Source organism: Lissotriton helveticus, chromosome 5_1 (genome assembly GCF_964261635.1).
Source record: "Lissotriton helveticus chromosome 5_1, aLisHel1.1, whole genome shotgun sequence".
Lineage (NCBI taxonomy): Eukaryota > Metazoa > Chordata > Amphibia > Caudata > Salamandridae > Lissotriton > Lissotriton helveticus.
In genome coordinates, this window is record NC_136065.1 from 1,740,679,614 (window position 1) to 1,740,693,185 (window position 13,572).

General features: G+C 57.8%; 1 protein-coding gene across 1 annotated transcript in view; it reads right to left on the reverse strand.

Moving 5' to 3' along the window:
- SMARCD2 (SWI/SNF related BAF chromatin remodeling complex subunit D2) overlaps nt 1-13,572 on the reverse strand; it is a 756,802-nt gene that overhangs the window by 14,000 nt on the left and 729,230 nt on the right. The window lies entirely within an intron of this gene.

Below are 13,572 nucleotides of genomic sequence, written 5' to 3' on the forward strand. Positions count from 1 at the left end.
TCCCATATGGTTGTGGGTGTGATTGTGTGTGTGTGTGTTTGTGTGTGTGGTTGTGTGTGTGTGTAGGTGGTTGTGTGGGTGGTTTTGGTTGTGTGTGGTTGTGTGTCTGGTTGCGTGGTTGTGTGCCTGGTTGTGTGGTTGTGTGTGTGGCAGTGGGTGTGGTTGTGTTTGTGGTTGTGTGTGTGTGTGGTTGTGTGTGTGTGGTTGTGTGTGTGGTTGGGTGTCTGTGATTGTGTGTGTGTGGTTGTGTGTGTGGTTTTGTGTGTGGCTGTGGTTGTGTGTGGGGTTGGTTGTGTGGTTGTGTGTGGCTGTTGTGTGTGTGTGGTTGTGTGTGTGGTTGTGTGTGTGTGGTTGTGGACGTGTGTGGTGTGTGTGTGTGGTGGTGTGTGTTGTGTATGTGTGGTTGTGTGTGTCTTTGTGTGTGTGCTTGTGGGTGTGGTTATGTGTGTGGTTGTGTGTGTGGTGTGGTTGTATGTGTGTGGTTGTGCATGTGGTTGTGTGTGTGTGGTTGTTTGTGTGGTTGTATGTGTGTGGTTGTGTGTGTTTATGTGTGTGGTTGTGTGCGTTGTGTTTGTGTGTTTGGTTGTGTGTGTGTGGGTGGTTGTGTGTGTGTGTTGTGAGTGTGTGGTTGTGTGTGTGTGTGTGGTTGTGTGTAGGTGGTAGTGTGGGTGGGTTTGGTTGTGTGTGTGGTTGTGGTTGTGTGTCTGGTTGTGGTTGTGTGTCTGGTTGTGTGCCTGTTTGTGTGTAGTTGTGGGTGTGGTTGTGTTTGTGGTTGTGTGTGTGTGGTTGTGTGTGTGTGTGGAGTGTGTGATTGTGTCTGTGTGGTTGTGCGTGTGGTTGTGTGTGTGGTTGTGTGTGGGGTTGTGTGTGTGGTTGTGTGTGTGGTTGTGTGTGTGGTTTGTGTGTGGTTGTGTGTGGCTGTTGTATGTGTGGTTGTGTGTGTGAAGTTGTGTGTATGTGTGTGTGTGGTTGTGTGTGTGTGGTTATATGTGTGGTTGTGTGTGTGTGTGGTTGTGTGTGTGTGTGGTTCTGTGTGTGGTTGTGTGTGTGACAGTAATACTAAAAGCTCTCAAAATAAAGGAACACAAACATTGAGTTTGTGGAAAGAGAAAGCACTTTGTAAGTCAAACGGGCAGCAGCACAGCATTAATACAACATCATGATGGTTGATGTTCTTTGAATGAGAACATCAAAAGGGCGCCGCGAAAGTGATAGTGTGCGAAAGTGTAAGTGATCGCGGGTGCCTAATGAGCATGACGAGGTTTGTCATATGGTTGTGGGTGTGATTGTGTGTGTGTGTGTTTGTGTGTGTGGTTTTGGTTGTGTGTGGTTGTGGTTGTGTGTCTGGTTGCGTGGTTGTGTGCCTGGTTGTGTGGTTGTGTGTGTGGCAGTGGTTGTGGTTGTGTTTGTGTGTGTGTGTGGTTGTGTGTGTGTGTGTGTGTGTGTGTGTGTGGTTGGGTGTGTGTGATTGTGTGTGTGGTTGTGCGTGTGTGGTTGTGTGTGTGTGATTGTGTGTGTGTGTGTGGGTGGTTGTGGTTGTGTGTCTGGTTGCGTGGTTGTGTGGTTATGTGTCGTTGTGTGTGTGTGTGGTTGTGTGCGTGGTTGTGTGTGTGTGGTTGTTTGTGTGTGGCTGTGTGTGTGTGGTTGTGTGTGAGGTTGTGTGTGGTTGTGTGTGTGGTTGTGGGCGTGTGTGGTGTGTGGGTGTGTGGTTGTGCGTTTGGTTGTGTGTAATGTAAATGTAAATGTATACTTGTAAAGCGCACTGTTACTCTATCTCGGAGTGTCCTGGCGCTGTATACCGCTGGGGAACCCGTCCTGGCTTTCTCTGTGAGATGGTCCCTCCTGGGCACCCCCAAGGTGAAGCCAGGCATCCCCGGCGCTGATAGGGCCGTTGTGGAGATTAAGCAAGCTATTGCCCAGAGTTGCAGAGTGGGACCCATGTGTTGGAAAGGCGACCCCAGGGGAGACAGAAGGTGTCTGACTGTCCGCCCCGAGACCCACCTCTCTGTATGGAATAGGCCGAGCGCCGTAGGGAGGCCTCCTTGGCGAGGCTCCTCTCCTACAATCGTAACAGCAGAGCAATCACACTACTTACAGATAGACACTACACAGGAAGGATGTTCACAAGAATCTTTATATAAGTATTCAATGCAAGTTCTTGGCAGGATAGCGGCAAGGATCGAGGGATCCGTAACGTCGTGATCTCGGGGGAAAGGGGGTAGCGGGACAGTCTTGGCACCCACTGGTGCGTGGATAGTTCAAGGGTTCAGGCCGCGACAGCGTCAGCAGGGCCTCGAAGATGGTTTAGCTTGGTCAGGCCGCGACAGCGTCAGCAGGGCCTCGAAGGTAGTTCAGCTTGGTCAGGCCGCGACAGCGTCAGCAGGGCCACGAAGGTGTTCAGCTTGGTCAGGCCGCGACAGCATCAGCAGGGCCCCAAAGGTAGTTCAGCTTGGACAGGCCGCGACAGCGTCAGCAGGGCCTCAAAGGTAGTTCAGCTTGGACAGGCCGCGACAGCGTCAGCAGGGCCTCAACTGTGGTTCCAGGTGCAGAGTTCGGATCAGAATCAGCCGCGACGAGGTCAGCAGGGCTTCAACTCCAGATACAACTGCCGTCCTGATCCAGGGCTGGCCCAGATATAGGACTGGAGTCTTTTGATGTCCGGACCCTCGCGCCTGGGGGTCAGAGGGGCCGGGATGAGGGTGTCCAGACACCCAGCAGGGGGGTGGAGCCAGCGCCCAGGGAGGCTGGAGGGTGATCGATACCAGGCATCCGGGGACGGCTGGAGGGCCATCGGCACTTCCCGCCCCTTGGATCTGTCAAGTGGCCACTCGACCACCTGGGAGGATCTTGGTGCCCCGATGTCGGGGCTTCGCTGGGGCCAGGGTGGCGGCGGCCACGTGCTCGGGACGTGATGGGCCCAAGATGGAGTCGGGCCAGAGATGGGGCCAGGCATGGTTGCTGGACCGGCGGCGTTGGCGAGCAGGGCCCGCCGGGGGCCAGGAAGAGGGAGAGCCGTAGGTTGCCAGGGGGGCGGCCCTCCTTGCGGGTTCGGGAATGTTCGTGTCAGGGGGGTCGACAGTAGATCGACGGCGGCCCGATGTCGTCCGGGGCCCGCCATGTGGGAGGGGTAGGCCCACGCCACGAGGCCGTGTCCAACACACGTCCCCTCCAGCTGAAGGCCGGAGGGGGTTCCGGGGAGACTCCATATCCACGAGGTACGTGACGGGGCTCTTGCGCTCGATCACCTTGAAGGGCCCCGACCATTTGTCCTGGAGGGCACAGGGTTCGACCGGGGACATGACCCAGACCCGCTGGCCCGGCTCGAACTCGATGGAGGAGGAGTGCTGGTCGTACCAGCGTTTCATGTCCTCCTGACTGGCTTCCAGGTTGGCCTCTGCAAGGGCCCGGAACTTCCGAGTCTGGTTTCGAAGGGTCAGGAGGTATCGATAGACATCCGGGGGTGCGCCTTGGACGGTAGTTTCCCAGCCCTCTTTGACCAGGCTGAGCGGACCTCGGACAGGGTGTCCGTACAAGAGTTCAAAGGGGCTGAACCCCAGGGATTTCTGTGGTACCTCCCGATAGGCAAACAGGAGGCAGGGCAGCAGGACGTCCCATCTGCGTCGTAGTGGCTCCTCTAGGCCCTGTATCATCCCCTTGAGTGTCCGGTTGAACCGCTCCACAAGTCCATTCCCTTGGGGATGATACGGGGTGGTGAACTTGTATGTGACCCCGCACTGTTGCCACAGGGACCGCATATATTTAGATATAAAGTTCGTGCCTCGATCGCTCACGACCTCCCGGGGGAATCTTACTCGGGAGAAGATCCCCATCAGGGCTCGCCCCACCACGGGAGCGGTGATGGTTCTGAGGGGGATGGCCTCAGGATAGCGGGTGGCGTGGTCCACTAGGACAAGTATGAAGCGATGCCCTTGCGAGGTTTGAGGGTCCAGGGGCCACAATGTCTATTCCCACTCGCTCGAAGGGGGTGGTCACTACTGGAAAAGGTTGGAGCGGGGCCTTCACCTTCCCCCCGCTCTTTCCGCTGGCTTGGCATGTCGGGCAGGTGCGGCAGTGGTTATGTACATCAGTGCGCATTTTGGGCCAGTAGAAATGGGTCACCAGGCGGCTGTAAGTCTTGTCCTGCCCCAGGTGCCCTGCGAGGGGCACATCGTGCGCCAGGTTCAAAAGGGAGTCTCTGAATCGGAGGGGAACCACTAGTACTCGGCTGGCCCCCAGCTCGGCAATTTTCTGTTCACTATATAGGAGGTCGTGGTCCCAGTAGACCCAGTGGGACCCTGAGGTGTCCCCGGTAGCTTGGGCCGCGGCTTGTTGGCGGGTCCCCTCGAGGGAAGGGCAGGTCTTCTGCTCCTGCCGAAACTGTTCTCGGGTGGGACCACCCTCTTGGCGCCATTGGGCGAGTTCGGGGATGTCGCTGAGCTCGTGGGGGTTTTCGGGCTCCGAGGGCCTGGTCTCGGAGTCGCATTCTTCCTGGATGGCCGAGGGTGGTGGCTCGGGCCACTCCGGCTCTTCAGTCGGGGCGGCCTCGGTCGCTGCCGGGGCTCGGGCCGCCATAGATCGGGTCGTCGCACAGACCCACTCGGGTAGTCCCATCATCCCTAGGTGCTCTCTCCGCTCGACTTGGGCCCAGGGAGAGCTCTCGAGGTCGTTCCCAAGGAGGCAGTCCACGGGGGCGTCGTCCCGGACGGTCACCTTGAGGGTGCCCGACACTCCCCCCCATTCGAAGGGGATTCGGGCCATCTGGCATAGAGTTTCGGAGTTGTCGGCGGCCCTCACGGGGCAGCGTACGTTCGGGATGATCTGTTCGGGGGTCACCAAGTGGCAGCGGACGGCGGTCACACTGGCTCCCGTGTCTCGGAGGGCTTCGGTCCGTCGTCCATTGATGTGGACCCACTGACGGTATTTTCGGGTGTTGCTCGGTAGCGGGGCCTGGGGGACCATGTCTCTATTGCCCAGGCAGGCTAGGGCCATGGCGGCCGGTTCATACTTGATTTGTTCTTCTTCGTAGACCCCTACGTCTTCTTCTCCCTCTCCTCCCAGAGCTGCAGCCGCGAACTGGCGGGTCGGAGGCCCAGTGGTGCCGGGACGCTGGTTCATGGGGCAGAGGGGGTCACTGGCATAGTGACCGGTCCGCTGGCATCTGTGGCAAGTAATGTTCGGGTGGGGCCCCGGCCGTGCTGGGGGGGGTCCCTCCTCAGGGACGGCGAAGTGTTGCTCGGGGGGGACCCGGGAGGGGGCCCCCGACCCGAGGCTGGCGGGAAACTTCGGCTCTGGTTCTGTCCTCCTCCGCCTCCCCGCTGGCGGGGGTGCCCCCGGCCGCCCTGACCGGTTTCTCCTATCGGTGTCCGGGGGACCCGGGTGCTCACCCATCGATCGGCCACGACAGCGAGTTTCCGGGGCTCGGTTAGCTTGCTGTCGAGTAGATGCTGTCGGAGCTCGACAAAGCAGTTGTTGGAGAGGTGCTCCCAAACGATGAGGTTGAACAGCTGCTCGTAGGTGGACACTTTGCTGCCCTTTATCCATCCTTCCAGGACCCTGCTATAAAAGTTCACGTACTCGACCCACGTGGTACCGGGGATTTTCTTGCAGTCTCTGAATCTCTGCCGGTACATCTCGGGGGTGAGGCCATACCGGACGAGCAGGGCGTCCTTCATGTGGTCATAGGAGGACATTATGTCGTCGGCCAGCTCCAGCAGGGTGTCTCTTCCTTCGCTGACGAATCTCCCCCACAAGCCGGCACCCCAGTCTGATCGCGGAATGCGGTGCGCGGTCATGGCAACTTCGTACGCCTTGAACCATTGCTGGATATTGTCATTCTTGTAGTATTCCTTCACGATATCCTTCGGGATGTGGACCTTTGGGTCGGCAGGCGGTGAGGGGTTCCGGGCTACCGTGGCGCCAGTCCCTTCGAGGTTGGCTTTGATTTCGAGTTCTTTGAGGCCACGCTCGTGTTCGTATGCGAGTTTCTTTTCTTCCAATTCTCTTTGCCGCCGCCTCTCTTCCAGATCTCCCTCCAATCGCCGTTGTTCAAGGGCCATCTTTTTTTCTGCTAATTGGAGTTCTCCGTCCAGCCGGAGTCGGGCGAGCTCTAGTTCATGGAGCCGACTCCTCTCTCGCTCCCGGGCATCTTCGTGGGAGAGGCCCGGGTCCCGGTTGGCGGTTCTTTCCTCTATGGGGGCTATGATGGTACTCACGGGTACTTCTCGGACAATGTCATCGTTTGGTTGGGGTGGGCTCTCTCTGGTCTCCACCCAGGTTTGCAGCGCTTCTTTGAAATCGTCCTTTGTACTTAGTCCAGTGGTAGCGATACCCAAGTCTTTGCAAAATTGTTTAAGTTCTTTATAGGTATACTCCTCTAACAAGTCTTTCTGGAATTCTGCGGTCGTTCCGGCTTCCTTAGTAGTCATCGTGGCTGTGGGTCTCTGTCAGTAGTGACGTGTTACTCGCTGTACGATTTGCGTGGGCTCGGATCCCACCGCTGCCACCAATGTTGGAAAGGCGACCCCAGGGGAGACAGAAGGTGTCTGACTGTCCGCCCCGAGACCCACCTCTCTGTATGGAATAGGCCGAGCGCCGTAGGGAGGCCTCCTTGGCGAGGCTCCTCTCCTACAATCGTAACAGCAGAGCAATCACACTACTTACAGATAGACACTACACAGGAAGGATGTTCACAAGAATCTTTATATAAGTATTCAATGCAAGTTCTTGGCAGGATAGCGGCAAGGATCGAGGGATCCGTAATGTCGTGATCTCGGGGGAAAGGGGGTAGCGGGACAGTCTTGGCACCCACTGGTGCGTGGATAGTTCAAGGGTTCAGGCCGCGACAGCGTCAGCAGGGCCTCGAAGATGGTTTAGCTTGGTCAGGCCGCGACAGCGTCAGCAGGGCCTCGACGGTAGTTCAGCTTGGTCAGGCCGCGACAGCGTCAGCAGGGCCACGAAGGTGTTCAGCTTGGTCAGGCCGCGACAGCGTCAGCAGGGCCCCAAAGGTAGTTCAGCTTGGACAGGCCGCGACAGCGTCAGCAGGGCCTCAAAGGTAGTTCAGCTTGGACAGGCCGCGACAGCGTCAGCAGGGCCTCAAAGGTAGTTCAGCTTGGACAGGCCGCGACAGCGTCAGCAGGGCCTCAAAGGTAGTTCAGCTTGGACAGGCCGCGTCAGCGTCAGCAGGGCCTCAACGGTGGTTCCAGGTGCAGAGTTCGGATCAGAATCAGCCGCGACGAGGTCAGCAGGGCTTCAACTCCAGATACAACTGCCGTCCTGATCCAGGGCTGGCCCAGATATAGGACTGGAGTCTTTTGATGTCCGGACCCTCGCGCCTGGGGGTCAGAGGGGCCGGGATGAGGGTGTCCAGACACCCAGCAGGGGGGTGGAGCCAGCGCCCAGGGAGGCTGGAGGGTGATCGATACCAGGCATCCGGGGACGGCTGGAGGGCCATCGGCACTTCCCGCCCCTTGGATCTGTCAAGTGGCCACTCGACCACCTGGGAGGATCTTGGTGCCCCGATGTCGGGGCTTCGCTGGGGCCGGGGCCAGGGTGGCGGCGGCCACGTGCTCGGGACGTGATGGGCCCAAGATGGAGTCGGGCCAGAGATGGGGCCAGGCATGGTTGCTGGACCGGCGGCGTTGGCGAGCAGGGCCCGCCGGGGGCCAGGAAGAGGGAGAGCCGTAGGTTGCCAGGGGGGCGGCCCTCCTTGCGGGTTCGGGAATGTTCGTGTCAGGGGGGTCGACAGTAGATCGACGGCGGCCCGATGTCGTCCGGGGCCCGCCATGTGGGAGGGGTAGGCCCACGCCACGAGGCCGTGTCCAACACCATGGTTAGCTTAGGCACCTAGGCGAGAATTATCGAGTCCATGGACATTGACCCAAGACCCTGCCGCGACGGGAATTGAACCCTGGTCCCGGGCTGACCTCTGCTTCAGGGTCTGCCGCCTTTAACCAGTGAGCCACACTTCTCCACATGTGTGTGGTTGTGTGTGTGGTTGTGTGTGTTTATGTGTGTGGTTGTGTGCATTGTGTTTGGTTGTGTGTGGTTGTGGGCATGTGTGGTGTGTGTGTGGTGGTGTGTGTTGTGTATGTGTGGTTGTGTGTGTGTTTGTGTGTGTGTTTGTGGGTGTGGTTGTGTGTGTGGTGTGGTTGTGCGTGTGTGGTTGTGTGTGTGTGGTTGTGCATGTGGTTGTGTGTGTGTGGTTGTTTGTGTGGTTGTATATGTGTGGTCGTGTGTGGTTATGTGTGTGGTTGTATGTGTGGTTGTGTGTGTGTGTAGTTGTGTGTGTGTGTAGTTGTGTGTGTGTGTAGTTGTGTGTGTGTGGTGTATGTGTAGTTGTGTGTGTGTGTGGTGTGTGTGTGGTTGTTTGTGTGGTTGTGTGTGTGTGGTTGTGTGTGTGGTTGTGTGTTTGTGGTGGTGTGTGTGATTGTGTGTGTGTGTGGTTGTGCATGTGGTTCTGTGTGTGTGGTTGTGCATGTGGTTGTGTGTGTGTGGTTGTGTGTGGTTGTTTGTGTGGTTGTGTGTTTGGTTGTGTGTGTGTGTGGTTGTGGGCATGTGTGGTGTGTGTGTGGTGGTGTGTGTTGTGTATGTGTGGTTGTGTGTGTGTTTGTGTGTGTGCTTGTGGGTGTGGTTGTGTGTGTGTGTAGTTGTGTGTGTGTGTGTAGTTGTGTGTGTGTGTGTGTGGTGTATGTGTAGTTGTGTGTGTGTGTGGTGTGTGTGTGGTTGTTTGTGTGGTTGTGTGTGTGTGGTTGTGTGTGTGTGGTGGTGTGTGTGATTGTGTGTGTGTGTGGTTGTGCATGTGGTTGTGTGTGTGTGGTTGTGTGTGGTTGTTTGTGTGGTTGTGTGTGTCGTGTGTGTGTGGTTGTGTGGTTGTGTGGGTGTGGTTGTGATTGTGTGGTTGTGTGTGTGTGGTTGTGTGTGTGTATGGTTGTGTGGGTTGTTGTGTGTGTGTGTTTGTGTGGGTGGTTATGATTGTGTGGTTGTGTGTCTGGTTGCGTGGTTGTGTGTGTGGTTGTGTGTGTGGTTGTGTGTGTGGCTGTGTGTGCGTGGTTGTGTGTGTGTGGTTGTGTGTGTGTGGCTGTGGTTGTGAGGTTGTGTGTATGTGTGTGGTTGTGTATGTGGTTGTGTGTGTGTGGTTGTGGGCGTGTGTGGTTGTGCGTTTGGTTGTGTGTGTGGTTGTGTGTGTTTATGTGTGTGGTTGTGTGCATTGTGTTTGTTTGTGTGTGGGTGGTTGTGGGTGGTTGTGTGTTGTGAGTGTGTGGTTGTGTGTGTGTGTGTGTGGTTGTGGGCGTGTGTGGTGTGTGTGTGTGGTGGTGTGTGTGGTGTGGTTGTATGTGTGTGGTTGTGTGTGTGTGGTTGTGTGTGGTTATGTGTGTGGTTGTATGTGTGGTTGTGTGTGTGTGTAGTTGTGTGTGTGTTTGTGGTGTGTGTAGTTGTGTGTGTGTGTGGTGTGTGTGTGGTTGTTTGTGTGGTTGTGTGTGTGTGGTTGTGTGTGTGGTGGTGTATGTGATTGTGTGTGTGTGTGGTTGTGCATGTGGTTGTGTGTGTGTGGTTGTTTGTGTGGTTGTGTGTGTCGTCGTGTGTGTGTGGTTGTGTGGGTGTGGTTGTGATTGTGTGTGTGTGGTTGTGTGTGTGTGGTTGTGTGTGTGTATGGTTGTGTGGGTGGTTGTGTGTGTGTGGGTGGTTATGGTTGTGTTGTTGTGTGTCTGGTTGCGTGGTTGTGTGCTTGTGTGGTTGTGTGTGGTTGTGGGCGTGTGTGGTGTGTGTGTGTGGTGGTGTGTGTTGTGTATGTGTGGTTGTGTGTGTGTGCTTGTGGGTGTGGTTATGTGTGTGGTTGTGTGTGTGGTTGTATGTGTGTGGTTGTGTGTGTGTGGTTGTGCATGTGGTTGTGTGTGTGGTTGTTTGTGTGGTTGTATGTGTGTGGTTGTGTGTGGTTATGTGTGTGGTTGTATGTGTGGTTGTGTGTGTGTGTAGTTGTGTGTGTGTGTGTGGTGTGTGTAGTTGTGTGTGTGTGGTTGTTTGTGTGGTTGTGTGTGTGGTTGTGTGTGTGGTGGTGTATGTGATTGTGTGTGTGTGTGGTTGTGCATGTGGTTGTGGGTGTGTGGTTGTTTGTGTGGTTGTGTGTGTCGTCGTGTGTGTGTGGTTGTGTGGGTGTGGTTGTGATTGTGTGTGTGGTTGTGTGTGTGTATGGTTGTGTGGGTGGTTGTGTGTGTGTTTGTGTGGGTGGTTATGGTTGTGTTGTTGTGATTCTGGTTGCGTGGTTGTGTGCCTGGTTGTGTGTGGTTGTGTGTGTGGTTGTGTGTGTGTGTGTGTGGTTGTGTGTGAGGTTGTGTGTGTGTGGTTGTGTGTGTGTGGTTGTGTGTGTGTGTTTGGTTGTGTGTGTGATTGTGTGTGTGTGGGTGTGTTGGAAGGGCGACCCCAGGGGAGACAGAAGGTGTCTGACTGTCCGCCCCGAGGCCCACCTCTCTGTATGGAATAGGCCGAGCGCCGTAGGGAGGCCTCCTTGGCGAGGCTCCTCTCCTACAATCGTACCAGCAGAGCAATCACACTACTTACAGATAGACACCACACAGGAAGGATGTTCACAAGAATCTTTATATAAGTTTTCAAAGCAAGTTCTTGGCAGGGTAGCGGCAAGGATCGAGGGATCCGTAATGTCGTGGTCTCGGGGGAAAGGGGGTAGCGGGACAGTCTTGGCACCCACTGGTGCGTGGATAGTCAAGGGTTCAGGCCGCGACAGCGTCAGCAGGGCCTCGAAGGTGGTTCAGCCTGGACAGGCCGCGACAGCGTCAGCAGGGCCTCGAAGATAGTTCAGCTTGGACAGGCCGCGACAGCGTCAGCAGGGCCTCGAAGGTGGTTCAGCTTGGACAGGCCGCGACAGCGTCAGCAGGGCCTCGAAGGTGGTTCCGCTTGGACAGGCCGCGACAGCGTCAGCAGGGCCTCGAAGATAGTTCAGCTTGGTCAGGCCGCGACAGCAGGGCCTCGAAGATAGTTCCAGGTGCAGGAGTTAAGATCAGGATCAGCCGCGACGAGGTCAGCAGGGCTTCGACTCCAGATACAACTCCCGTCTTGATCCGGGGCTGGCCCAGATATAGGACTGGAGGGCTTTGATGTCCGGACCCTCGCGCCTGGGGGTCAGAGGGGCCGGGATGAAGGTGTCCAGACACCCAGCAGGGGGGCGGAGCCAGCGCCCAGGGAGCCGGGAGAGTGATCGATACCAGGCGTCTGGGGCGGTGGCAGGCCCATCGAGATTCTCCTCCTCCGGGGTCTGGTCGAGTGGCCACTTTACCACCTGGGAGGATCCTGGTGCCTCGATGTCTGGGCTTCGCTGGGGTCGGGCCCGGGATGGCTGCGGCCACGTGTTCCGGGCGTGAGGGTCCCAAGATGGAGTCGGGCCGGAAAGGGTGGCCTGGTCAGGGTGCCAGGCAGGCAGCGTTGGCGAGCAGGTCCTGCCGGGGTACCAGGGAGGGGGAGAGCTGTAGGTGGCCCGGGAGGCTGCTCGCGCCGATGGTTCGTGAATGTGCGTGTCAGGGGGGTCGATAGTCGGTGAATGGAGGGCCGATGTCGTCCCGGGCGCTCCATGCGGACGGGGCCGGACCACGCCACGAGGCCATGTCCAACACACGTCCCCTCCAGCTGAAGGCGGGGAGAGTCACCCATCTTCCTGGGGGCTCTCTTCGTCGAGGCGGAAAAACCGGGACAGGCCGTCAGCGTTGGCGTGGTCACTGCCAGGGCGATGCTCCACAGTGAAATCCATGCCTTGGAGGGAGATGGACCATCGCAGCAGTTTGGGATTTTCGCCACACATGTGCATCAGCCACCTTAGGGGCCGGTGGTCAGTCTGCACCCGGAAGTGGGTGCCGAAGAGGTAGGGCCTGAGTTTCTTGAGGGCCCACACAACAGCGAAGGCTTCTCTCTCGATGGTGCTCCATCGCTGCTCTCGGGCCAGCAGCCGCCGGCTGATGAAGGCCACAGGATGGTCAGTTCCCGCGGAGTCCATTTGTGATAGGACCGCCCCGATGCCGTGCTCCGAGGCATCGGTCTGGACCACAAACTCTCGGCTGTAGTCGGGGCCTGGAGCACAGGGGCGGTACACATGGCTGCATTCAAGGCCTCGAAGGCCACCTGACACGGGGGTGTCCACTGCACTTTTTGGGGCCGGTTCTTCGAGGTCAGTTCTGTGAGGGGGCCCACAATGCTCCCATAGTTCTTGATAAAACGCCAATAGTACCCCGTGAGCCCCAGGAAGGCTCGGACGGCGGTTTGGTTGACCGGGGGTTCCCAGGCTAGGATGGCATCGATCTTGGGTTGGAGGGGAGCCACTTGGCCACTCCCCACTTGGTGTCCCAGATAGGTCACGGACCCTTGGCCTATCTGGCACTTGCTGGCCTTTACAGTTAGCCCGGCCCGGCGAAGGGCGGTCAGGACTTCCCAGAGGTGTTTCAGGTGCTCAGCCCAGTGGAGGCTGTAGACCGCAATGTCGTCTAGGTAGGCGGCACTGAACTCTTCCAGCCCCGCCAGTACCTTGTTTACTAGTCTCTGGAAGGTGGCCGGGGCGTTTTTCATGCCGAAGGGCATCACCTTGAACTGGAAGTGGCCGTCGGGTGTGGAGAAGGCGGAGCGCTCCTGGGCGCCAGGGGTGAGGCCGATCTGCCAATACCCGGCGGTGAGGTCGAAGGTACTGAGGTACTTGGCGGCCCCCAGGCGGTCGATCAGTTCATCGGCCCGGGGGATGGGATGGGCGTCGGTTCTCGTAACAGCATTCAGCCCCCGGTAGTCGACGCAAAACCGGAGTTCTGGCGGGGTGCCAGGTGCGGCGGCCTTGGGGACCAGGACCACTGGGCTGGCCCAGGGACTGTCGGAGGGTTCAACTACCCCCAGGGCCAGCATCTTGGTGACCTCCGTCTGGATGCAGGCTCTAACTCGGTCGGGGACCCGGTAGGCCCGGTGTCGTACTGGCTGACTGTCCCCGGTGTCGACATCGTGGACACACCATTGGGTAACCCCGGGGGTGAGGGAGAACAGATCTGTGAATTGTCCCAACAGCTCGTGACAGTCTCGGCGCTGTGCGGGGGTCAGGTCGGGGGAGAGAGAGATCCCTTCGACTGAGCCGTCTTTCTCAGTGCACTTTAGGAGGTCGGGCAAGGGCTCGGAGTCGTCTTCGGTCCCATCGTCGGTAGCGAGTAGCAGGCTCAGTTCGGTGTGGGCAAAATGAGGTTTGAGCCGGTTGGCGTACAGAACCCGGAGGGGGTTCCGGGGAGACTCCATATCCACGAGGTAAGTGACGGGGCTCTTGCGCTCGATCACCTTGAAGGGCCCCGACCATTTGTCCTGGAGGGCACAGGGTTCGACCGGGGACATGACCCAGACCCGCTGGCCCGGCTCGAACTCGATGGAGGAGGAGTGCTGGTCGTACCAGCGTTTCATGTCCTCCTGACTGGCCTCCAGGTTGGCCTCTGCAAGGGCCCGGAACTTCCGAGTCTGGTTTCGGAGGGTCAGGAGGTACCGGTAGACATCCGGTGGTGCGTCTTGGACGGTAGTTTCCCAGCCCTCTTTGACCAGGCTGAGCGGACC